At 37.6% G+C, this 26,268-nt stretch overlaps 1 protein-coding gene across 2 annotated transcripts in view; it reads right to left on the bottom strand.

Moving 5' to 3' along the window:
* Positions 1 to 17,468, bottom strand: part of CTNNA2 (catenin alpha 2) — a 1,079,777-nt gene extending 1,062,309 nt beyond the window's left edge. The window contains exons 1-2 of one of the 2 annotated variants that reach the window (XM_072769992.1): positions 17,256 to 17,468; positions 5,327 to 5,504 (exon numbers count right to left, since the gene is read on the bottom strand). The gene's annotated coding sequence lies outside the window, so the exon portion shown is untranslated. The remainder of the gene's footprint in view (positions 1 to 5,326; positions 5,505 to 17,255) is intronic. The other variant, XM_072769991.1, reaches the window with a different exon arrangement.
* Positions 17,469 to 26,268: the final 8,800 nt, after the last annotated feature.

The following is a 26,268-nucleotide window of genomic DNA, read 5'->3' as shown; positions in this document are numbered from 1 at the left end:
CTAAGAGTGGGACTACTGGGTCATAAGGTAACTGCATTTCACTTTTTTTTTTAAGATTTTTTATTTATTTATTCAGAGAGAGAGAGAGAGAGGCAGAGACACAGGCAGAGGGAGAAGCAGGCTCCATGCAGGGAGCCTGACATGGGACTCGAGCCCAGGTCTCCAGGATCACACCCCGAGCTGCAGGCAGCGCTAAACCGCTGCGCCACTGGGGCTACTCCGCATTTCACTTTTTGAGGAAATATCAAACTGTTTTTCCAAAGTGGCTGCACCATTTTCCAGTCTCACCATCAACCTGGATTCCAATTTCTTCACAGTCTCACCAACATCTGGCAGTGTCCCTTTTTGATTACAGCCAGCCTAGTAGGTACAAATCAGTACCTCATTGTGGCACAGAATTGCACTTATCTAATGATTAATTATGCTCAGCATCCTTTAATGTGCTTATTTGCTATTTGCATATATTCTTTGGAGAAATACCTATTCAAGTTCTTTGCTCATTTTTTGTTTAGATATTTGTCTTTTTATTATTAAGTTGTAACAGTTCTTTACATATTCTGGTTATAGTTCTTTATCAGATATACAACTGTAAATATATTTTCCCAAGTATGAGTTGCCTTTCCACTTTCTTGATTGTGTTTTTTGATACAGAAAATTTTAATTTTGGACAGCCCAGGTGGTTCAGCGGTTTAGCGCCGCCTTCAGCCCAGGGTGTGATCCTGGAGACCCAGGATCCAGTCCCACATCAGGCTCCCTGCAGGGAGCCTGCTTCTCCGTAGGCCTGTGTCTCTGCCTCTCTCTCTCTCTCTCTCTCTCTCTCTCTGTCTCTCTCTCTCTGTCTCTCTGTCTCTCAGTAAATAAATAAAATCTTTAAAAAAAAAAAAAAGAAAATTTTAATTCTGATGAAGTCCAACATGTTTTTTTTCCTATGTTGCTTTTGCTTTTGATCTCATATCTAAGAAACCATTGCTTGATCTAAGGCCATAAAGATTTATTCACAGCAATTTTTTCTGAGTTTTAAAGTTAGATCTTACATTGTAGTTTATGGTGCATTTTTTTGAGTATTTTTTATATGGCGTGAGATAGGGATCCAAATTCTTTCTTTTGTATGTAAACATCCAGTTGTCATTTGTTGGAAAGACTACTTGTCACTGAATTGAACTCTGTTGTCACCTTTGTTGAAAAATAAGTTGGCCATAAATTTATGGGTTTATTTATAGGTACCCAATTCTATCCTATGGATCAACATGTCTTTGCTTTTGCCAGTCCCACACAGTCTTTGATCACTGTAATTTTGAAGTAGTTTTTGAAATTGAGAAGTGTGAGTCCTCCAACTCTGTTCTTCTGTAAGACTATGTTGGGCTATTCTTTCTTTCCATTTGAATTTTAAGATCATTTGCCATTTTGGCAAAAGAAAAAAAAAGGCAGCTGGGATTTCTGATATTGATGGCATTGAACTTGTAGATTAATTTAGGGAATACTATCATCTTAGCATAAGTTAATCTTCCCATCTGTGAACATGGATGTACTTCCATTTATTTAGGTCTTCTTCAATGTCTTTCAATGATTTTTTGAAATTTTTAGTATACAAGTCTTTGATATTTTAGTATTACAAAATATTTGCACTTTCTTGAATGAAAGGCAAAATAGTAACAGCACAGGTTGTTCTATAATTATAATAAGAATAGAAATGAATCTGATCAAAGTTAACATTTTACCTGATAAAACTTTTTTTTTTTTTTAAGTAGACTCTATGCTAGGCTCAAACTAACAACCTTCAGATCAAGACCTGAGCCAAGATCAAGAGTTGGATGCTCAACCAACTGAGCCACCCAGGCACCCTTACCTAATACAAATTTTTATATCACATGTTTATAATTCTGATATGAAAGATTTTAAATATTCAAAGAAAGTATTTGTTTTAGTTAAGAACAATTCTGCAACTGTAAGTTAAAGATGAACAATAAAATGTAATACAGCAGATTTAAGAAGTCAGTTATTCATAACAGCAATAGCAAACAAAACTCTTTCCAAAGATAGCCAGACATCAAGAAAATTCCATCAGATAAATAGAACTATTGCAAATTATTCAAGCAGCTAGAACAGGAAACAGTTGTATAGTGATCACTGAAATCCTTATTCAAACTTATGAAATCAGTATTATTGTGACTCATAATTCTTTAGGAAAAGACAGAACTGTTAGAAAGTTAACCATGTTTCTAAAAATTAGATTTAATGATTCCATGTTAATAAACACATCTTACAATTCTATGAATCAAGACCTGCCACTTGCTACTAATTTCACACTCATATTCATCATAGAATATTAATTTATTCTACAAAGAAAAATCCCTGTTTCCAATAATAAATTTACATCATCTATTTATAATACCTTTAGTGTAGACCATAGGATTTTAAGCTGACAGGTTCATTTATGATAAATCAATACTGATATGTATGCATAAAGCCTAGACCAGATGAGTAATTATAATTCAAGGCAATTTGCCCATTTTCTCAATATGCAGAATCAATGAAAGGTTTTCTTTCAAAATAACCATTTTTCATAATAAAAGAAGATCATGAAAATAAAACCAAAGTTAAGCTTCCCCTGATGTTTAAAAAAGATCCAGTGCCAAAACTTAAATTCTGTTAAAGAACTAAAGACTTGTAAAGATTCTTAGTGATGCTGAAGTGGCTGCTGTACTAGTATTTATATATTTCTAAAAGACAATGCTGAATGTGAGGAAGAGATGGTATGTAGCATAACAGTTTCATTATGGAAAATGATGAGAACACAATATTTAAAAGTATTAGCCAAACAATAAAGTCATTTAGATAAAATTTTAGAAGTTTACTACCACAAGCATTTTCATAAGCACATTATGACCATCATCAGAGTGCTGCTCACTCACCTCAGTTCAAAATCCAAAAAAAAAAAAAAAAAAAAAAGACATAGTTCATGCCTTTGAAGAATCACATACAAACAATATCACCATGAAATATTCATAAAGGCCTAGAAAAGTGCCAAGTAAATATTTGGAAGTGAGCATATGAAATCCATGTATATACACTGTGTTTACTCCAAAGAGAAAGGTTCACAGTTACACTGAAACTGATATAAATGCAACAATGTATTTGGGTTACTATGGAAGAGACAAATACTGAGAATAATTTTTAAAGGAAAAAGAGGTGTTCAGATCACACTACAGTGTATTTCACATATGAAGAATGACTCATACTAAATCTAAGTCAACAGGAAAAAATATTTAAAATTAGGGGCACATGGGTGGCTCAGTCAGTTGAGCATCAGATTCTTGATTTCAGTCGAGATTCTGATCTTGGAGTGGCAAGATGAAACCACACATTTGGGAACATATAGGGCTCCTCAATCAGCAGGAAACTGCTTGCAATTCTCTCTCTCCCTCTGCCCCTCCTCCTGCTCACATGCTTTCTCTCTCAATAAATAAATAAATAAATACATAAAATAAAATCTTTAAAAACGTAAAATTAGAAGAAAACTAATATGTTTATTAGTTATAAACATATTATGTATGTTTAAACTAATGTACATATAAACTAATATGTATGTATGTATAAAACCATAAACTTATCTTTACATACAAAGAAGTTATACAAATTGGTAAGAAAAACATGAGTAGAAAAACAAAGTTCTTCAACAAATAATGTATTTCAACAAGGTGATGGTATATAAGATCAAACACAAAAATGAAGAGGAATAGTTTCTATAGCAGTAATAACCTTTCAGAGAATGTGAAAGAAAAACAATCTTTTTCCCAACAGTATTAGAAACTACAAACAAGATGATAATAAACATAACATGAGAAAGAATTTTTCATGAAAAATACAATTTATGATATTGAAGGACATAAAAAAGACCTTAATAAATGAGACATGCCAATGGAAAGACTATGAATGAGAAAGTTGCTACTTTCCCTTCAAATATTCTTAAATTAAATACAATGCCAGGTAAAACCCCAAAGGCATTATTTACGAAATTAGATAACCTAGTTATTCCAGTCTCCTAAAGAAAAAGTCCAACTAGATAAAGGAATTTAAAAAAGAAAAATAATTACTTACTGGATATCACAACATACCATAGGCTATAGTAGTTATAATAGTATAACAACAACAAAATCTTTATACCCAGAGAACATAAAGAAGTCCTATAAATTAAAATAGGATAATTAATCCATTGGAAACACTGGGTAAAGATATGAACAGTTATCACAGCAGAAGCAAAATATTAGGCCATTATGCCAAAAAACAGATGGAGAAGTAATCAAGTTTGCCAATAATCAGAGAAACAAATTCAGGTAACAAAGATCTTATTCTTACCTATTCATCGGTAAACTTTTCCAAGTTTAAAGTTTTCATGTATTGACAAAAGGTTAAGGAAATATGTACTCCCCAGTGGAATGTAAAGTAGTACTACCATTTGGAAGAGCAATTAGGCATCAACTATTAAAATCTAAAATGCATACATCTCAATGACTCAAAATTACAATTACCATTATATCATTTTAAAAAATACTCTAGTACATCTGAACAAGGAACCTGTGTAAGGATGTTTGTTTAAAGTAGCAAAATAACAGGAATAAACTAAATGTCCATGAAAACAAGGCATGGTTAAACCATGTTATAGAATAATAGGCAGCAGTTTAAAAATATATATCTAATATATATAAACTTATATCAAAAAATATATATATGTAATTTATGGCATATATAATATATATATGGCATATATATTTTACATGTATATACTCATTTTTTTAGTTTTTTTTAAAGATTTATTTATTTATTCATGAGATACACAGAGGGAGAGAGGCAGAGACACAGGCAGAGGTAGAAGCAGGTTCCTCACAGGAAGCCCAATGCAGGACTTGATCCCAGATCCTGGGATCATGTCCTGAACAGAAGGCAGACGCTCAACTGCTGAGCCACCCAGCATCCCTGTATATACTCATGTTACCCACTAAGCTCTATGTGAAAATGAGGCAGAGATCATCATGTTACCATTTCAGTAAATAAAAAAACTATATGTCTTGCTGTATAGACATTGACCACCTATATCTTTAAGGCACTTTCCTGGGGCCCCAAAGTCAATCTCCTGCCCATGATACAACCCATATTTGAAGACAGATAATCACAAACATTTTATCTGTGTAGATAAGCAAAAACTAGAAACTTAAATTCCAATCAATGCAATGTTACATAGGACTTAACATGAAGGAAGAGATTTTATTATCCCAAGTAATGCCTAAATACGTTTAGTTAAAAAGATGGAACACAAAATTATACATACCTGTGATCTCAGTTATGCCTTAAAGAGACTTTTGCATGACAAATTCAGATATACTCATGGTGGGGCTGAAACCTGGAAACTCATCAAATGTTCACTGGACAGCTGGATTGCAATAATTTTTATTTTCAAGTTTCGTTTTCCATTTATTTTCTAGATGTTATGCAATGGGCATGTATTACTGCAAGTGTAAAAGACCAAACATGTTGTTCTTGAAATAATGTATCTTCTGTTATTATATCTTTGAGAAACCTCTATACAAATAATACTAAAATGTTTCTCTATTCCCAGCCTCTCCCCTTCATTCCAGGCCTACTTCTCAGCTGCTTACTGAGCAGTTATCAACAACCCAGCTTCAGTTCTCCTGGATGTGACTTCACCTCTCCCACTGCTGTGCTCAGTGATCCCATCTTCCTGCTGGCTCAGCCCTGTCCCAGTTCCCAGACCATGGCAGGACTGAATTAAAAAGTAGTAATACAAGGTCATCCCCTCCTCCATCTCTCTCCCATCCACTACTAGAACCATGTTTCTGATTCTGTGTCCATCTGGACTTCTGGCCCATGCCACTGTGGAGTCAGAACCACTATACTACACACTCCATCATATTCTTTCTGGTATTAAACTGTTCAGGTACTTTTCACCCCTGCCAGGTTGTCAACTCATAAGATCAAGTACTTTATCATACTTATATAGAGAGCCAGGGCTATGTACCCTAAAACAATAAGAAAGTAAATACTTTGATGAATGGCTGCTACATTTGTTTAATCAGACATCTGTAGGATTTGTTTAAAGTAGAAGGAGTTCAGAGACTCAATTCAAACAGCCAGCATTTATTAAGAAACTAATATGGGTCCAGGATTATAATGGGAATATTAGAACAAAATGAAGGTATGGCTTCTATTCATGACACAGTTAGAATCTAAAGTGGTTGACAATACCTACCAAAAAAAAGAGAGAGAGAGAGAGAGAAAGAGAATAATTACTGTTTTAGCTTCTGCCTTAACAAGCAAAACATGAAAATCTTCTTGCCTGAGGTCCTGATTTCACAGATGGGCAAACTGCAATCGAGTTTGTCTGCCTGGATTCCAGACTACTGCCAGCACTGACTTTCGCCTCCTGTCCCAACTCCATGGGCCCCAGTGTGCCTGGCTCTGCTTGTCACTATTTGTATGCTTGCCCACTTTGAATTATTCCCTTGCATCTAGATTCTCTCTTCCTCCAATTCATGCTGCACATTATGATCTAAATTTCTTCCCTCCTTTTTTTCCTGCAGTACCCTTTGTGACCTGTTTTTGCACACATCTCCATAATAACAAACTATGACTACAACCCTAGATTTCCTCTTAAACCTCTCTTCCATAAGACTGAGAATATCATGGCAGGCCTCTGAATCAAATTATAACAGCACTGCTGCTTGCTTACCGAACATTCATTTCCCCCTTCCTTTTCCTTAACAGAACTGCCATTCAGCTCATTTGTCCCCTTCATTTCCTACACACAGCCATGCACTTCAGGGAAAGCTGACCTCATCCCCAGCCAGGAGATCCTGATTAGTCTAAACTCTCATGCAGGCTATTTCTTTTCCCCTTGCTGTTGAGTGGATTGTGGGTGTCTATGTGATCCAGCACTGGCCAATGAGGTAAGAGATAAGAGAGGACTTTTGGCAAAGGTTTTCTCATTTTTCTGGAGAAGACACCGCAACTGCATGATGGTGGGCTTAGAACTGTGGCAGCCATCACACCACTGGCTGACATTGAGGTCTAGACACAGAAGGGGCACAGTCGGGGGATGGCTCAGCAGTTTGGCGCCTTTGGCCCAGGGTGCGATCCTGGAGTCCCAGGATCGAGTCCCGCGTCAGGCTCCAGGCATGGAGCCTGCTTCTCCCTCTGCCTGTGTCTCTGCCTCTCTCTCTCTCTCTCTCTCTCTCTCTAGGTCTATCATAAATAAATAAATAAATAAATAAATAAATAAATAAATAAATAAATCTATGTTAAAAAATAAAAAAAAGAAGGGGCACATTCAAGAGAAGAGAGGAAAAATCAAGTCTAGGTCTGACACCTGGGCCTTCCTACCCTTTTGGATTTCTTATGACTTTTGCACATCTTTTTGACTGTCTTCCTTTTGCTCTGCTGCCAGGTTACTTAGAGCAAATAGCACATCTCAAAAAATATATACCAAAAGTTTTGTTTTCTATTTTAAAGAGTAGCTTTAAAATGGGAATGTGATGGATATTTAGGGCTTTTTAGTCTGAAATTATGAATAAAGCTGCTATTAATTTTCATGTAAAAGTCTTTCTGCATATGTTTTCATTTCACCTGCGAGTGGAATTCCAGGGTTGTATGGTAAGTATATTTTTAACATTAAGAGAAACTGCCAAACTATTTCCCAAAGTGTTGCTTTCCCATCAGCAAAGTATGAGTCCTTCAGCTGCTTCACACCCTCTCCAAAACTTGATATTGTCAGTCTTTGTAAATTTAGCCATCTAATGTTTGTACAGTGGTATCATATGGTGCTTCTTAAATGTCATTATTTGGGCAAATAATGGACTTAAACACCTTTTCATGTCCTTTGTGTATTTTCTTTTGTGGAATATATCTTTAAATATTTTGTCCATCTTTTAGTTGGATTGTTTGTTTTCTTACCGAGATGCAAGAGTCCTATACATAGCTGGGACAATTAGTCCTTTGTCCAATATATAGAGATAGAAATTGAGATACACAGACCTAGCAAATCTTGTGTTCTTAAAGAGAATTTTTTTTATTAATTTTGATATAGTCTAGTTTATCTTTTTTTTTTTTTTTTTTTACAGTTAGTGCATTTTGAGCCCTACCTAAGACATCATTGCCTAGCCCTAAATCACAAAGATTTTCTCCTATATTTTCTTCTTGAAATTTATATATTCAAAGGCATGGACAAATCTCAAAAATATTAAAAAACATTATGCTGCTATATAGCAGGAGACAAAAATGAGTACATATTCTGTTATACAATCTATATCCATTTGTAGAACAGGAAAAACTAATCAATGGGGAAATAAAGCAGATCAAGCAGAAGGGAACTTTTTAGTGCAATGGAAATAATCTAGACCTCAACTGCAGTGGTGATTACATAGGTATATTTGTAAACACACAATAGTACTTAAAATAGATGCATTCTGGAACAGAATGGATTCCAGGACTAAACCCATGCATATATGGTCAATTATTCCTCTGCAAAGAAGCAAAAATATACAATGAGGAAAAGACAGTCTTTTCAATAAGTGGATGGTCACATGCAAAAGAAAGAAACTGGATCATATTTGTATACCAGATGCAAATATAAACTCAAAATGGATTAAAGGCTTTGATGTAAGACCAAAAACCATAAAAATCCTAGAAGAAAACATAAGCAGTAAGCTCTTGGACATTGGTCAGGGCATAATTTTGGATCTGTCTCCTTAGACAAGGGCAATAAAAACAAAAATAAACAAATGGGACTTTATCAAACTAAGAAGCTTTTGAAAAGCACAGAAAAACCTCAAGAAATGAAACTACAGGACAGCCCCGGTGGCACAGTGGTTTAGCGCCGCCTTCAGCCCGGGGTGTGATCCTGGAGACCCAGGATCGAGTCCCACGTCAGGCTCTCTGCATGGAGCCTACTTCTCCCTCTGCCTGTGTCTCTGCCTCTCTCTGTGTGTGTCTCTCATGAATAAATTTTAAAAATCTTAAAAAAAAAATAAATAAAATAAACTATGAAAAAAAGAAATGAAACTACAACCTACTCAGAAGATATTTACAAATGATATAAACAATAAGGTGTTAATATCCAAAATATATAAGAAGCACACAACTCAGTATCAAATAAACAAGCCGATTAAAAAATGGTCAGAGGACCTGAATAGATATTTCTTCTCCAAAGAGGATGTCCAGTTGGCCAATAGACACATTAAAAGATGCTCAGCACCACCAATCATAAGGGAAATGCCAATCAAAACAACAATGAAACATCATCTCACACTTGTCAGAATGACTACTGTCGAAAAGACAAGCAATAACAAGTGTTGGCAAGAATGTGGGGAAAAAGCAACTCTTATATACTGTTGTTGGAAATGTAAAATGGCACAGATGCTATGGAAACAATATAAAAGTTCCTCAAAAAATTATAAGTAGAACTACCATGTGATCCAGCAATTACACTTCTGGGTATTTATCCAAAGAAAGTGAAAACACTAATTTGAAAAGATAATATGCACTCCTATGTTCATCGGGATATTGTTTACAATAATCAAGATACCGAAGCAACTTAAGTGGCCATCAAGAGATGAATGGATAAAGATGCGGCATGCATGTGAGCATGTGCACATACATACACACACACACATACACACACTGGACTATTAGTCATAAAAAAAAGAATGAAGTTTTGCCACTTGTGACAACATGGATGGATCTAGAGGGTATTATGCCAGGTGAAATACATCAGACAGAGAAAAACAAATACCATATGGTTCCACTTATATGTGTAATCTAAAAAGCAAAACAAATAAATAAAACAAAATAGAAACAGACTCATAAATATGGAGAAGAATCTGGTGATTGTCAGAGGTGAGCGGATGGACAAAATAGGGAAACAGAATTAAAAGGTACAAAGTTCCAGTTATAAAACAAATAAAACAGAGGGTTACAATGTACGAAATAGGGAACATATGTATCAATTTTGCTTGGTGACATTAGCTAGATCTGACATGTATATAAATGTATGTAAATGTTGAATCACTATGTTGTACACCTGAAACTAATATACTATTGTATACCATCTACACTTTTATAAAAGAAAAAAAATGGATATACTCTATTATATATGAAACATATCTCAATAAACTTGATTTAAAAAAAATTTAATGGGAGTTTGGTAGAAATACTTGTGACCACACAGTCCTATGGGGTAAGATTTAGGGAATAAGCAAGACATTGCTATGCCTGAGATACAAATACTAACCTCGGAGCATATATAATTTCTTAAATAAATATCACCTTATTCTAATTTATTTTTAAAGATTTTATTTATTTATTCATGAGAGACACAGAGACATAGGCAGAGGGAGAAGCAGGCTCCCTGCCAGAAGCCCAATGGGGTACTCATGGAGCACCAAAGGCAGATGCTCAACCACTGAGCCACCTAGGTGTCCCCATCTTATTCTAAATTCATTAATGTCATATAGTCTTTGAAAGACAGTGGCATTACTCAAACAAGTCAGGCTAGTCCATGAATGGATGTAGCAATTGACATGTACCTTTAGCTGAGGAAGGATTTTTTTTTTTTTTCAAAAGGAGAGAGGAGTGCCTAGGTGGCGCAGTTAGTTAAGCATTTGACCCTTAGTTTTGGCTCAAGTCAGGCTCAAGTCATGATCTGGGTGGTGAGACAGAGCCTCCTGTTGAATTCCACACTCAATATGGTGTCTGCTTGAGATTCTCGGTTCCTCCCGCTCGTGCTGCCTCTGTCTCTCTCAAATAAATATTTTTTTAAAAATAAAAAAAGAGGGAGAGGAAAGGATAGAAAGGTAAGAAAGGGAAATGTGCTTTAGTTCTTCCTGGACCCAGAGACTCTGTGAATCTAAATTTGTGATTCTTTTGGGAATGGGAACACATATGCCACTGAAGATGAAGGTTTTTCTCCTATAGCAGCCGTTTATGTTTCAAATGAAAAAAACAAATAGGACACGGTAAGAAATAAATCATTATGCCTTGAAATTTTAAGGGAAACTCACAGGTAGCATTACAGAATTTTATAACTAGAAAACACTCTGTGTATCATATAGTCCAAGCCACTAAAATACAAATTAAATAAATAACCTTGGAGAGGAACACCTGGGTGGCTCAGTTGTTGAGTGCCTGCCTTTGGCTCAGGAGCCCGCTTCTCCCTATGCCTCTCGGCCTCTCTCTCTGCGTCTCTCACAAATAAATAAATAAATAATAAATAAATAAATAAATAAATAAACAAACAAACAAATAAATAAATAAAATCCTTAAGAAAAATAAGCTTTGGAGAATATGAGGCTTGTTTTGTCAAATAACTAGTTAGTTAAAAACCTCAAGGAAGAATTGGGGTGTCCTGATTCCTGATTCAGAGTTTTACAAAATTACTATTTCTAGCCCAATGCTCTATGCAGAGCAGATATTTAGAAAAACAAAAAGCAAACAAAAGACCTGTTGAATAAATTCATGCTAGGTAACAGGACAAAAAAGTACAAGGAAAGCATAAGTGAAAAGAGATAAATTTAGATGCAAACATTTTCCTCAACAAGTTCTGTCCATACTTAGTTATGTCATGTATGCATATATGGGGGGGGGGGAAGCATATTTTATGAAATTACTCTGGCAGATATCAATGCCTTAAGAAAGAAAATGAAGACAAGTGGTAAACTCTCAAGAATTATCGGATCCCCTTTCCTAGAAATAACCGAAGACAATTAGCTCTTTCTGAGATAGTTAGGGGGCATATCTACCTTTTTACTGCAAGACATTATAATGATATTTACCAATAGCTTTCAGGCATTTGAATTTACGATAAACTTGTGAAAGTGGATTCTCACCAAATCTTTGCCTAATCACAATTAAAATCAGATAATTTTCATACCCTTTAGTTATTTATGAAGTCACTGTGATTTCTGGTTAGGTTGTGGGAGAACTGACATATCTCTATCAGGAGTTCATGGCTTTGGTTGTGAAACATTAAGCTGCTATAAGAAAAGATCTTGGATTTCCTGCAGATATGTAATAAACAACATAAGCCCAGTTTAAACAGCATTAACATATCAGAAGTATTCTATTAATTTCCTATTATGATTCTATAGTCCTTAGGGTCTTAAAAAATTATTTACTTTACCTCAACCCTGGTGGGGTGCCCATTATTTTAAGGTAGGAATGTTGGAGCAAGCTGGGATGTTACTTGATTTGGATCTTGTTCCTAATCAGGCAGCTTCCTCAGGTGCTACATTACTTGGTTCTCTCCAAGAAGGCAAATAAACAAAATAGCAAGATACTAAAAACTAGCAAAATAATAGAAAACCAACATCGGATTTTGCATACATGTTTTTAAATCTATGATCTAGTTTTAAAGAATGTCAAATGAAATATATGTGTGTACATACATTTAAACAAATAAAACATGGATTTAATTAGCATGACAGAAAAAAATACAGAAAACCCCTAACTGAATAGGAAGTATTAATTCTTCAGCTCAATAGATGAAACGAAATTAATTCATTTTATCTTATCCTATTTCACTTCTCCATGTTGTCACCACCTTAACTTACAAGGGAAGATAATTGCTTATTTCACTCTTGTTAATGCCCACTGTCTTCACAACTAGAAAATAATAGTCTAAAAGTTGTACATGTAGATACAGCCTTGAAATAAAAAGGAACAAAAGCACTATAAAATTAAGCTTTATAAAATCAGACTATCACTTTGTGATTCTTAATAATGTATTAGAGGTAATAATCTCAAAGAGTTGTTGAATGCATACTTGTGGTTGAGTTAGAATTCGTCTCCAAGGTAAAAATTCACTTATGAGGAAAATAAGAATGTCTAAAAGTAAAGTCTGTCAAAAATCACTGGTGCTTTAGTAGGGAACTAACTAGAAGTAATACATTTGAATATGTTTTATTTAGGTCTGGTAATCTTTAAAACATCCAAATATTGAGAAAAAAAACCTCAAAATAAAAAAATAAAAATGCTACAGGCTCTGGCCTGTTAGACTGCTAGCTTTTGGAAATACCATAAAATACTGTTCATGAGATCATCTTCTATACTACTAAAACTATGAAACAATAAATATAAGAAGAGAATTTTACTATTTTGGATAAAGCAGCCAAACTGTGCCAGTCTATTAAAAATGGATTAAACATGAGCACTATAAATACTAACACTTTTAAATTGCAGGTAAAATCCTCCGAAAATCTTTTTTTCTGATGAAATAACACAACTCATATCACTTACGCTATTGGATAATTGTTTCATGGATATATATACCAACAGACATAGACAGAAGCAATGCGCACCCCATCCTATGCAGGTATTTAACTTGCTCAGTGCACATTCTCAAACAGACCCTCTGCGGTCATCACAGCTAAGTCTCCCAGTAAAATACTTGAAATAGCATAATCCATACAGGATCATTAACAATCTTGAACACCAAAAAAAGGGAGGGGATTGCTGTTATTGGGAAAAGTCAACAATGAAATAAAAATAAAGTTCCTGGAGACATAATTACCCTAAAATTACTGGCTTCATATGTTGTCAAAATGAAATAATCTTGGTAATTATTCTCCAAGATACAGACAGTCCTGGAATATTCCTGGGTTAAGGCAAAACAAAAGAGAGCTATGAAAATCACAATATTGAGCCTTTGTTGTTCAGAAAGTTCAACTTTACTCTCTGCCTTGAAATTTGAAGAAAAGAGATAAAAAGAATAGTCTGGGTCCTCACTGCCACCTGGACCTTGGATTCTGTGCCTTGGGATCTGGTTTTGGGTGAGTACTAATCCAAACCCCCCTGGGTGGCTGAGTATTCTGTAATAAAATAGATGCTACACTAAAACAAGTTGTCTCACCTCAAGGGATAGTGTAATTACTCTGACTATATGTTTAATACATTTTAATACCCTCACCTATATGCCAAATATTCTAGTAAAGAGACTTCCCAAACACATCTTGCTGCTTCTGTTTCTGCTTTTGTTCTAGCTGTGTTACGCTGCTTGAAATCCTTCTCAGGAGTATCTGTCCAAGCTCGAGAGATATCCTGAATATAACCTTTCCCCGGCCACATAAACATCTGACCCGTTTGGAATTCCTCTAACACTGACCTTTTATTCACTTCTTTCTAGTTCCCGTAGATTGTTTTAAAATCATTTCTCCAAATGACAATAATGCTCACTCAATACACACACTGTTCATACCAGATACACTGCTTAACACATTTAACCCTTAAAAAAAATCCCATGAATCAGAGTCTATGAAAATTCCCATTTTGTAGATGAAGAAAAAGAATTAAATAGTAAGCAAGGGCACATAACTCTCTACCACTTAAGTAAGGCATGCACTCAAACCTAAAGCTCTTTCCAAAGATCTTGTTTGACATAGTGAAATACGACCTCATGCAAATGTCTGTGCTCCTCAACTAGACTGTAAGCTAAGGTCAAAGAGAGTAGTGTCTTTTACTTCCTTCCAACACCTCATACCAGGGCCTAGTGTCGGACAGGTTTTAAGAGCTCTGAGTGAGAGAGGCACGGAAAGTGTATCCAGAATATTTTCTACATCATCCATGAACTGTTCTGTTGGGTCTTTATCTGTACCATATGTTCTTAAAGGTCCAGTCAACTAAAGGCAGAAGCTTCTAGAAATGAAACTCCTCAGAGGAAGTCCATCTTTATCTGTAAAGTGGATTATGGTCAGAGTAGCAGGCTGCTTTCTGAAGGTACTACTTCCTCTTCTATTTTATATTTTATTAATTTTACTCATCTTTCTCAAAATCTTACTGTACACGGATGTCATATTACCTTCTATTCTTTAATAAACTTGCGTATTTTGTTTTACTAAGTGGACAAATGTTTACAAAGAAGACAAATAAAAGGTACCTTTCTTCCCACAGTAAGCACATCATTAAAAACTGAGACATACACTTACATCACTCTGTGTAGCAAAACTGCAATAAAGAGAGGGGCTGCCTCCTCTGCACACTCACAACTATGAAGCCCATGCTGGAAGGGGAAAAGTCACTCGAGAGTAAATTAGAATAAAACTCACTTATTTTATTCATATAGAGTTACTACCAAAGTCTTTCACTAGCTTCAAGGGATTCCAGGAAAAGGAACAATACAAAAACACGTCTATCTACAATTGTGTTCACTTTTAGGTAATGTAACCACTCAAATACAGACAGGGTTGACTGCAATTCTGCATCAGGATGTTGGTGACACTGATAATTCAACCAAGCTTCTGCCACATGTCTTAAGAGTCAACCAAGCCATTAACGAAATTGCATTCCTACCAAGGGGAGTTTAGGGAAGGGGTAGGTCCATCATTCCTAATAACATCTACTTCCCCCAAACTGATTCAGATGATTAACTGTGTCAGTTCTTCATCAAATCAGCACTCAATCATTTTGCAAGGTAATTCTCTTCATCTCAACTCCTACTTTACATGCCCATAAAATGCAAAAATGCATATTGCACTACTGACATATAATAATTTAAATGAAAAGAAAAAAATCAATAATTTGCTCCACAGCACAGAATCTTACTGTCAGCTTCACTGAATCCACCATTAATTTCGGTTCCTCCCCACATACTCATTAAACATAAAATACAGCTATTCTAAGGATATTAAGGTTTTTGAGTTTTGTTGTTGCTGTTTTTTCTTTTAAAGAGAATATAGTCACGGCAAAATACAAGCTTCTACATACTCCATTTCTGATTTATACTTATATGGTTTGTTGGAGCTTTCTAAAATGATGAAGACGCTAAACATTCTAAGGCATGGTTGTCCCACCACATATAAATAAACTTTTCAGCAGCAATGCTGGCAAAAAGGAAGACTGAAAAACTACTATTAATATATATAATGAAAGAGACTACAGTGCAAGCTAAAGAAAGCAAAGTGAAATATATCATTTGGCGAAACTAAGTGGCACAAAACAACTGAAATTTTAAATTGTTAATAATGGTCCCGGAGCTAATTCAACTTTTCCATTGATGCAGACCACAAGCAGAATTACACACTATGTTTCTCCTCAACGATATTTACGATTCCTTTAAGGTGGATGAGAAAGGCTAAGGATATCTGTTAAAGCCTATAATACAACTAATGTTATTAAAATGGTATATTTATAAGCCTGTGAAGTATAACCTCATTACTCCAAAAACTACCCCTCCATTGTCTTCCTTTAGAAGTTAACCTATAATGAACAAAAGTGCATCTCTGCCATCGTTCTGCTCCGTTTTCCCAGATCAATCTACCTTAGTGTTTTGTATGCTGACCAAAACAGTCCATAAATAATGCTATGGTGCACACGCATTAAAGTTTAGAGAGTTTCTGCTTTTGAAGGAGATAGTGACAGGACTAAGGACACACGGGTTCAATTCCAAGACAAATATTAGGCGGGTGGTTTGAAAATATCAATCAAAAGAGGCCTAGGGGTAAAGGATACAAACGTCCACCGCCACCACCCTTCCTTTCCCCTCCCCTCTTCCTCTCTTGTTCTCTTCCTCTCTTCTCTTCTTTCCCTGTGGTTTCTCACGGAGACTATCCAAGCAGGAAAGCTGCTAATTTAAAATTAGTGGGACTCACGCTGGGAATATGTAATTCCCAGGAAGAAAAAGGAAACTGCCAAAAGGGGGTGTGGGGGGGCTGTTGGCAACATGTTTTAAGTGACAATCCTCCCCACCCCCACCCTAATACTGCACAAATCCACAGATTCTTCTTCACCCCTCTTCTCCTTCCAGGTCCCAGTACTCTATTCAACTTGACCCTTATCCAAATATTTTAGGGACCTGCAGGGCATCCGCTGTGCAAGAGCGCATCCCTCAGTATATGTGCCCAATTTTCTGGAAGCCCCTGAATCCGGACAGTTGTAGCAGGCTAGGGATCTCCCACCGGGGAAGGGGTGAAGAAAGGGGGTAAAAGAGGAAAGGATGCACAGCTGCGCTCTAGGGCGAGTGGCTGAAAGGAAGACAGGGAAGAAAGAAAGGGTGGGAAGGAAGTGAGGCTGGGAGAGAGGAAGAAAGGGATGAAAGAAAGGCTGGAAGAGAGAAAGGAGGGGAGAGGAGAGAGGGATGTTGGGAAGGATGAGGGCGGGAGGGTTGGGGAGCGGGGAGGGAGGGGAGGATGGAGAGGATGGGAGGGAGGTAGGGAGGGAGGCAGGCAGGGATGGAGGATGCTCTGCCCAGGACTCACCTCTATGGGTCGGTGGGAGTTTCTCGCCTCCTCCTCCTCCTCTCCCGCTCCCAAGCGCTGGAGGGGTAACCACACAAGGGACTGGAGAGGCGGCGGCGGCGGCGGGGACGAGGGCGGCAGCTGCGGCAGCCGCCTCTGGCCGAGGTGCGGTGGCTCCTGCTCCGCCCGCCAGCCCGGGTCTCCGCCTTACTCAGGGCTGGAAGCGAAGCCGCTCCCCCTCCCCCTCCCCTCCCCTCCCCCTCCCCCAGCCCGCCCCGCGTCCTGCCCAGCGCGAGCGGCAGCGGCCCGAATCGCCGCTAGGGGAGGCGACCAGCGCGCAGGCGCGGCCGCTCGCTCGCTCGCTCGCGCGCCCCCGTGGTCCCCGCGACTCCGCGGGGCTGGGGGAGGCCGGGGGGTGCGGGCGGGGGCGGGGTGGGGGGTGGGGGGTGGAGGGGGCACGCGGGCGCGCGCGGCCCGGGGAGCGCCGAGCGGGAGGGGCAGGGGCGGAGCCGGGGAGGCCGGGCTCGCTCCGCGCCGCAGGTGGGGGGCGTGGGGGAGGGGACGGCGGTGATGGGGCGCCGCCGAAGGGCGCAGGTGCCGTGTCCATGACAACCGCGTTCCCCTCCGGGCGGGCGCCCGGACCTGAGTGGCCGCAAGCCGCGGGGACCGGTTTCTGAGACCCGGTGCGGGAGAGGTCCTGGGCCGGGAGGGAAGGGAATGGGGGTTAACGAGGACGAAGAGAGGGTGAACCCAGAGAGGGCACGGACACGTGGCAGGAGAAGGGCTGGGCCTAAGCGCGCGAAGGTGGAGGCTGAATATGGGACGTAGGTTTGTGGGGACCTGGCGTAGCAAGGGAAGGAGCATTGATTGGACTTTAAAATAGGACCTGGTGGAGGATGTAAGTGTTAAAAACAAATGCAACCTCTGCTCATTTCACGAGCCTTGGTTGAATGTTGTGTATGTGGAAGGCATTCTGATTCTTTTATTGGTTCAAAAAAAAAAAAAATTACTAAGCCCCCAGTTTGCACCAGCCACTCTACTTAAGCATTTCAAGATATCAGGAATGTTTAATGTCCGCTGTTTGTCCTCGCAGAGGTTATACTTTAGTTGGGGAACTTAGATTGTAGGGAGTACATGCTCTGTCCATCTGCATCATCTGGGACTGGAATGTAACCCTTACATTCCATGCTAGAAATGAAGAAGGTACAAGCTGCTAAGTTACAGTTACTTTGTTCTGCCATAATGCCAAGTGACTTTTTTTTTTTTTAATCAAGAGATAAGAATAAAGACAACGTCTATAGCAGTTTGGTAAGACACAAGTGATGCTGCCTTCGCAACACGCTACTTGTCTGGTCGGCTTGCCCACCGGCATCAATGTATCTGTTCATGCCAACACTTGTACGGCCTTATATCACTTGGTACACGCATTTTTTATACTCCTTGTTCCTTGGTTTTGTCAGCTATGTTACATCCCCTTCTTCCCAAGCTGACATCTGCAATTGTTTGAAAATAATATCAAAGCCAAGTGTCTTATTCTCTCCAGGCAATGGCTTGAGAGCTCTGTCTCTAACCATCCTTTTTATCTTTTTCTCCAAACGTCTTCTTGCCTTACATTTTCCTTGTCATCGTCACTACACCACTTTAAAAATTCCTTAGATAAAGTGCACATGAGTCAACTGTGTACACTTAAAACTTCCTTAGCCGACAACAACCATGTTTCAGGACCACGGACAGTGACACCGCATGTTCCACTCACGGAGCTTTTTCCTTAGGCTCAGCCTATAGAACAGGAGACAGACATTACCGAGGATACAGGATGTGCTTCAAGAGGTAAATGCTGAACACCAAATGAGCTGTACCAAAAAATATGAACAGAATGGAAAAAGGAAAGCTACCATGAACTGGTGTAGGAAGGAAGAAGTAGGCCCTCCAGCTAGACTTTGAAGAAAGAATAGGTAACATTTAGGGAGACATCACAGGACCCTAAAGTGGTGAGAGGAGGGTAAGTTAGCCAGGGAGGTATTCCAATAAAAATAGGGATACTTCATTGTACCACTGCACAGTATCGGCCTGAGGGCAAAGTATACTTCTGATTTTAATTAGTCTAAAGTAGTTCCGGTTAAATAAGATAGAACACTGTCTCGAGAACTGACACTTTTTTGTTTTTACTGTGATTTTGCATTCTCTTTTCAGGCTGGAGGCAATAAATGTAAAAATGCAGGCCAAAGGATTATCAGACAAGTTCATCTCTTTAACATTGAGAGGATTCATTTATAGATTTGTGAGTTGTTTTAAATTAGGCTTAAATTTATGATTCTGTTTCAATCGACAGCAGACAGAAGGAAAAAAAATAACTGATGTAGATCGAGTGTTGTCAAAATGAGATTTCCTTCATTTTTGTTTTGCGATGACTTTCAAAACTACTAGATATTATTGAGAAACCTTTAAAAGTCATTTGTAAAATATTTATAAGTCTTTGTCCATGCAATTGCTTTAGAGTTAATAAAAAATAATAGCATAAAAGCCATCCCTTATTCCTCAGACCCTTGATCTCCCTCACTCTTTCTTTTAAATGCACCAAACTATCGTCTGTCAATCAGACAGTGATAAGAAATTATCCAGGCAATGTATTTAAGTCCCCAACAGGCAAATGGTAGCTGAGAATTTTGTTCCCTACCTCCAAAGAATTTACTAACTCTTTTATGTTTTGGATGAAGGAAGACATCCACCCCTACCTTCCCCAATGGAAACATACAAACTGAGCATTATTTTAGCTGTATTTATTTCTGGTAACAGTCTAAACATCCTTGTTTAAATAATGACTATCACTGGATATTGAATAGCTATCATTTTAGTTGTCCCCATTCTAAGCCAAGGGGATAATATTTTTACCTTTATTTCTTTTGTTTTGAGACTGCTTGTGAATCTGGCTGTTTCCCTTTTTGTTTTGTTTTGTTTTTAAGTTAAGTGTTGCCCTTCATTTCAATGACATAAACAGATAGAGCCCTCAGAAAAACAAGCAGTTTCCCCTCCTGCATTCATATTAAATTTATGCCAACATAAATAGCAAAAATATATTATCGTGTGTAAATGCAAAAATACTGTATGTAATTAAAATACAACTTAACCCGCAACAATATGACATCCAGATTTTTAGAACAGACTCCAAGACTGAAAATTCTAAGTAAAAGTATTCCTCATACTTATACAGTTAAATGTTAGGTCACTACACACTGGGACTCTCATTCAGTCTGTTAGCTTCTGAAATTTCTCTATCAAGTCCTTCTGAGCAATTCATTTTTTAGTAGATAGCAGTTTCAGGTTCACATCAAAATTGAGCAAAAAGTACAGAGAGTTTCTGTATACCTCCTGCTGTCACACAAGCAAAATTTCCCCCACTATTGACATCCTGCACCACAGTGTTATATTTGCTAAAACAATATGAACCTACATTGACACACTACTATCACTCAAAGTCCATAGTTTACAATAATGTTCAGCTTGTACATTCTATAGGTTTTGACAAATATATAAATGACATGTATCCACCATGGTAGTATCATACAGAATAGTTCCACTGTCCTAAAAATCTATATGCTGCCTATACATCCTTCCTTGACCCTAGCCCCTGGCAACAATTGATCTTTTTACTGTATCTATAGTTTTGTCTTTTCTAGAATATCATATAGTTAGAATCATAGAGTATGTAGCCTTTTCAGATTGGCTTCTTTCACTTAGAAATATTCATGTAAGTTTCTTCAATGTATTCATAGCTTATTTCTTTTTAGTACCAAATAATATTCCATTGTTTGGTTTTACCACCATTTGTTTATCTGTCTACCTACTAAAGAACATCTTGATTGTGCCCAACATTTGGCAATTATGAATAAAGATAATATAGAAATTTTACTTGTTAATAATATCCTAAATATTTCAGACCCTCTTACAATATTTGTTACATAGGAGTCATACTCCAGAATTTTTTCTTCTAAGATTTAGCTTGTTCTCACAAACCTAGCAGATTTCATCTCTTGTCTAAAAAATACCAGTCAATGAAACTCTCACTGTTGTTTTTATGTACTCCTTTCATTATTAAAAAAAGCAAACAAACCTTAGATTGTTTTAGAATTCTTATTTTCTACCTATTCTATCAACTCTAACTTTCCTTTTTTTTTTTTTCAAACATATCCATCATTTGTACATTTGTATCCCTAGGTAATTACGTGTCTATAGTGTAATGGTATGTTGGTGTGTATGTGAACATACACCATTTTTTGGTAAGCAAATGGACAGAGTGTTTTTAGAAATCATATTTATAAAACTTCTATCTTTTTCATTTGGAAACATTTCAACTGTGACATATATAACTAGAATGTGGCAGGCAAAATAATAGTCCCCTAAAGGTTTCCATGCCTACTTCCTTGAACCTATTAATATGATATGTTACATGACAAAAGGAACTCTACAGATGTGTTTAAAGTTAAAGAATTTGAGAAAAGGAGATTATCCTGAATTATCTAGATGGGTTCAATACAATTACATGTCATCTTAAAAGTGAAGAATCCTTCCTTAGCTAAAGTCACATTAGAGAGATAAAGCAGCAAGAGGAGAGTCAGAGAGATTCCAAGCATGAGTGTGACTTGAATGGTTTTGCTGGTTTTCAAGAGAACTGTAAACCAGAAAATAAGGGCAGCCTCTGAATGCTAAGTACGACTCCTGGCCAACAGCCAGCAAGGAAACAGACCTCAGTCCTACAACTACATGGAAGTGAATTGTGCCAACAATCTGAACAAGCCTAGAAATGAAATGTTCACTAGAACCTTCAGAAAGTAACATAGACCTGCCAACACATTGATAGTGGCCATGTAAAACTCTAAGCAGAAAAACCAGCTTAGTGCACGAGGCTATTGACCAGCAGAACTGTGAGATACCAAATTTGCCTTGTTTTAAGCTACTAAGTTCAAGGGAATTCAGTGATGGAAAGCTTGCAAGTAGAAATTCTATATCAAGGGCAGCCGGGGTGGCTCAGAGATTTAGACCACCTCCAGACCAGGGTGTGATCCTGGAGACCCTGGGTGGAGCCTGCTTCCCCCTCTGCCTGTGTCTCTGCCTCTGTGTGTGTGTGTGTGTGTGTGTGTGTGTGTGTCTTTGTGTCTCTCATGAATAAATAAAATCTTTTTTAAAAAAGAAATTTTATATCAATTACTTTATTTGCAAAACATAAAGGAGGAACTTCATTGAATATCATTTATGAGTTCCTTAAATTTCAGTGTTATCATATTCTAGTTTGTGATATTAGGCAAGTTACTTAATGTCTGTAAGACTTAGTTTCTCTGTCTGGAAAATGATGTCAATTTTTTACCTACCCTCCTTTACTGTGAAAAATAGATGAAATTATATTTGTCAAGTTTGCAGCATACTATTTTCCATAAGTAAATGTTATACTCTTCCTTTAGTTAATATTTCTAATATGAATAAGTGAAGCAGACAAAAAAATAAAATTATTCCTTGGTATATTTTGATCATTTTGGATTTGTTTCCATTATCTTTTTTTCTAACTTATCTTTTAAAACAGATAAAATAGGCTGTAAATGTCTTCTCATACTAAATATGTCACATCCATGTTCAGACTCTCTAATAGACCCACTTTCCCTTAGAGAAAACTAAGGCTATTGCTTAATAAATTTCAACATTGTATTATTTTATTCTCAGTTTTACTCTGGAACAGCATTTTCCAAACTCGACTCCAAGGTAGAATAGTTCCTGACTGAATTCTTCCAATAGTAAGTGACTATAATCCAACTTAATTTAGTCTGAACAAAAGGGAAATTTTGGCTTACATATCTGAGAAGTCTAAGATGCATCTTAATGAGACTCAGCTAAATCCAGGGGTCATCAAAAATATTAATTATGTTGAAGGCTCTATCTCAGCTTGCTGGGGTCTGACCATACAGAGACAAATTACTATGACCAGAGGAATGGGATATCCAGGGTCATACACCCATTCCTGGGACTCTGGGCAAAAGCAGGGAATTACCAAAAGGATTTTGAAGAAGGACATGGGAAAGCATATAGCACAAATCGAAATTACATCTTCCTAGCCTATCATTGTGAAGTTTTTTAAAAGTGATTTTTACAGTGAAATTGTATTGGTTTACTACTTGGCAAAATATATTTCAAAGGTTTCCTTCATGAATACTAAGAATGTGATAATATGTATGAAGATTATTTAAGAGAAAAATATCATATGTAGTGTTTCCCATACTTATTTGGTTATGGAACCCTCTGTCACAAAGTATCTCTTACAATTAGAGTTCTAAAGACCATGCTTTGGGAAAAGTTGACCTTAGTCTTCACCTTACTCTTGTTCTTTGAGTCTCAGAGCTTAGTAATGAGCTTATTTCTGTTTTTCCTTGATAAAAAATATCTTATCCTCACTGCCATTATTATTCTTATCAAAGAATATATCACTTTAGAAGTTAAGGGAACTTTAATGATGATCTTTCTTATCCAACCTCTTTATTTTGCAGATGGAGAATCAGACTCAGTGTGTTTCTTCTCTCATAATCATGGGACTAGTCAACTACAATTATGAATCACCCAGACTAAGTTATGCCGAGGTAAAAGATAATCACCAGATCTCAGAGGGTCATGTACTAGCTCTGTCTTACATGACTCTCCTTCTGAGACCCTAGCTACCTGCAAGGCCACTACCTGGAATCTAATTCATTATCATTACGAGGGACAGAAAACAATGAGTTGGTCTCTCCCAGGAATAACGTGTATATTGGATCCTGCTAGTCACATAGCCCACATAACCACAAGGGGCTTTGAAGTTCAAAACTACCACATGCTTGGGAGACAAGGAACCTGAAATACGTGGTAAACAGTTCTAATAACCACAGTGAAAAAAAAAATGTTAGGGCAGTATTTCCTGACTTCTCTCTACCAGTACTGATTTCCAAATAGGATTTGAGGGATCCCTGGGTGGCGCAGCGGTTTGGCGCCTGCCTTTGGCCCAGGGCGCGATCCTGGAGACCCGGGATCGAATCCCACGTCGGGCTCCCTGCATGGAGCCTGCTTCTCCCTCTGCCTGTGTCTCTGCCTCTCTCTCTCTCTCTCTCTCTCTGTGTGACTATCATAAATAATAAATAAAAATTAAAAAAAAAAAACAAATAGGATTTGATGATGTGTGATGATAATAGGTATCACAGAATATTTGCTAGTGCTAAAGACTCTATTAGGAGGTTTCCACTCATTAATTAATAAAGAGTTTACTAATTTTATCCACATTTTTAAGAAGAGGAATCTGAAACACAGGATGTTTTAATAAGGGTTGCCCCTGACTGTAATTGAAAGGCACTCTTATGTATAAGGCTCTGGGTATAGTTCAGGTTGTAGAGTTAGTAAGTGGTAAAGGTGAATTTTTAATCCATGCAGACTGGCTCCAAAGGGTACATTGCTCTTCAGAGCTATCTTCTATCTTCTTACTAATGGAAGAAAAATAACTCCTTCCTGCAAGTCAAAACACTAAGTTCAGGGATCCCTGGGTGGCGCAGCGGTTTGGCGCCTGCCTTTGGCCCGGGGCGTGATCCTGGAGACCCAGGATCGAATCCCACGTCGGGCTCCCGGTGCATGGAGCCTGCTTCTCCCTCTGCCTGTGTCTCTGCTTCTCTCTCTCTCTCTCTGTGTGACTATAATAAATAAATAAATTAAAAAAAATTAAAAAAAAAAAACACTAAGTTCATAGTTCAGCCATGAAGTGACTGAAAGCAGATTCCTTCTCTCTCTCAATCTCTCTTTTTTTTTTTTTTTTTTTTAACTTGTAACACATGCAGCATTCGGAAGGAGATTTAGAAATTTGAACTATAAAATGCCAAATGCTCCATCAAACAAAGAAGATTCACACTACCTAAGAAACATCTAGGGCAGCCCCGGGTGGCTCAGCAGTTTAGCGCAGCTTTATGTCCGGGGCGTGATCCTGGGGACCTGGGATGGGGTCCCACATCAGGCTCCCTGCATGGAGCCTGCTTCTCCCTCTGCCTGTGTCTTTGCCCCTCTCTCTCTTTGTGTCTCTCATGAGTAAATAAATAAAATCTTAAAAAAAAAAGAAACATCTACAGTCCTTATTCAATGTACAAATACACTCATACACATATTCCTACATTTTATTTGAAAAGTGCTCTGGTGATTAAAAAATATAAAGGCCACTGAACAAGCAGGTCTCAAATTCTACAAATACTGTTGTTCCAAGTGCCTGTTAGTATTGTGTATTATCATGATGTTCTTACTAAATGCTCAAACTCATCCCTTTAAAGCTTTGGCACACTGATTCATTCATCCTTTCAAGAAATTTTTGACACTTGCCTAGTACATGACAGTCACAATTCTCAATGTTGTTTATTTAGATAAATAAAAGAGTTTGTGCTCATGATCAATGATCTCATAGTTTAATGAAGCAAAGTGGGGAAGAGATAAGTGCAGTATAATGCAATGAGAGCTTACAGAGCATACTGTTTATTGCCCATCCAGCATCCATTCCTCTCCTTTGACATTCTATTTTTTTAAGATTTTATTTATTTATTCATGAGAGACACACAGAAGCAGAGACATAAGCAGAGGAAGAAATAGGCTCCTCTCTGGGAGCCCGATGTGGGACTCAATCCCAGGACCCCAGGACCACTCCCAGAGCCAAAGGCCAACGCTGAACCGCTAAGCCACCCAGGTGTCCCGCTATTGCTGTTCTAACAGCTGTACATTTCTCCACCACGTACCTCAGGCGCTTTAGGCTGAGGTGAGCCTCACCTCTGGCTCCAATACTAGGCTGATAAAAGAAAATCCCATTGACCTTGTCACAGGTATTGGTTCAGAAGTCTAGGACTTAGCTCATTATTCCATTTCATTCCCTGGCCATATGGTTTGATTTAGGAATCAATCTATGATGGGATTTGCACATATGGGACAAAAAGAGAACTTTTGAGTAGCTTTTGAAAAATAACTCTTTTCAAGACAGCTAAAAGAAGAAACACCTACT

The sequence above is a fragment of the Canis lupus genome, chromosome 12 (genome assembly GCF_048164855.1).
Source record: "Canis lupus baileyi chromosome 12, mCanLup2.hap1, whole genome shotgun sequence".
Lineage (NCBI taxonomy): Eukaryota > Metazoa > Chordata > Mammalia > Carnivora > Canidae > Canis > Canis lupus.
This window is presented reverse-complemented; position numbering and strand designations above follow the sequence as displayed.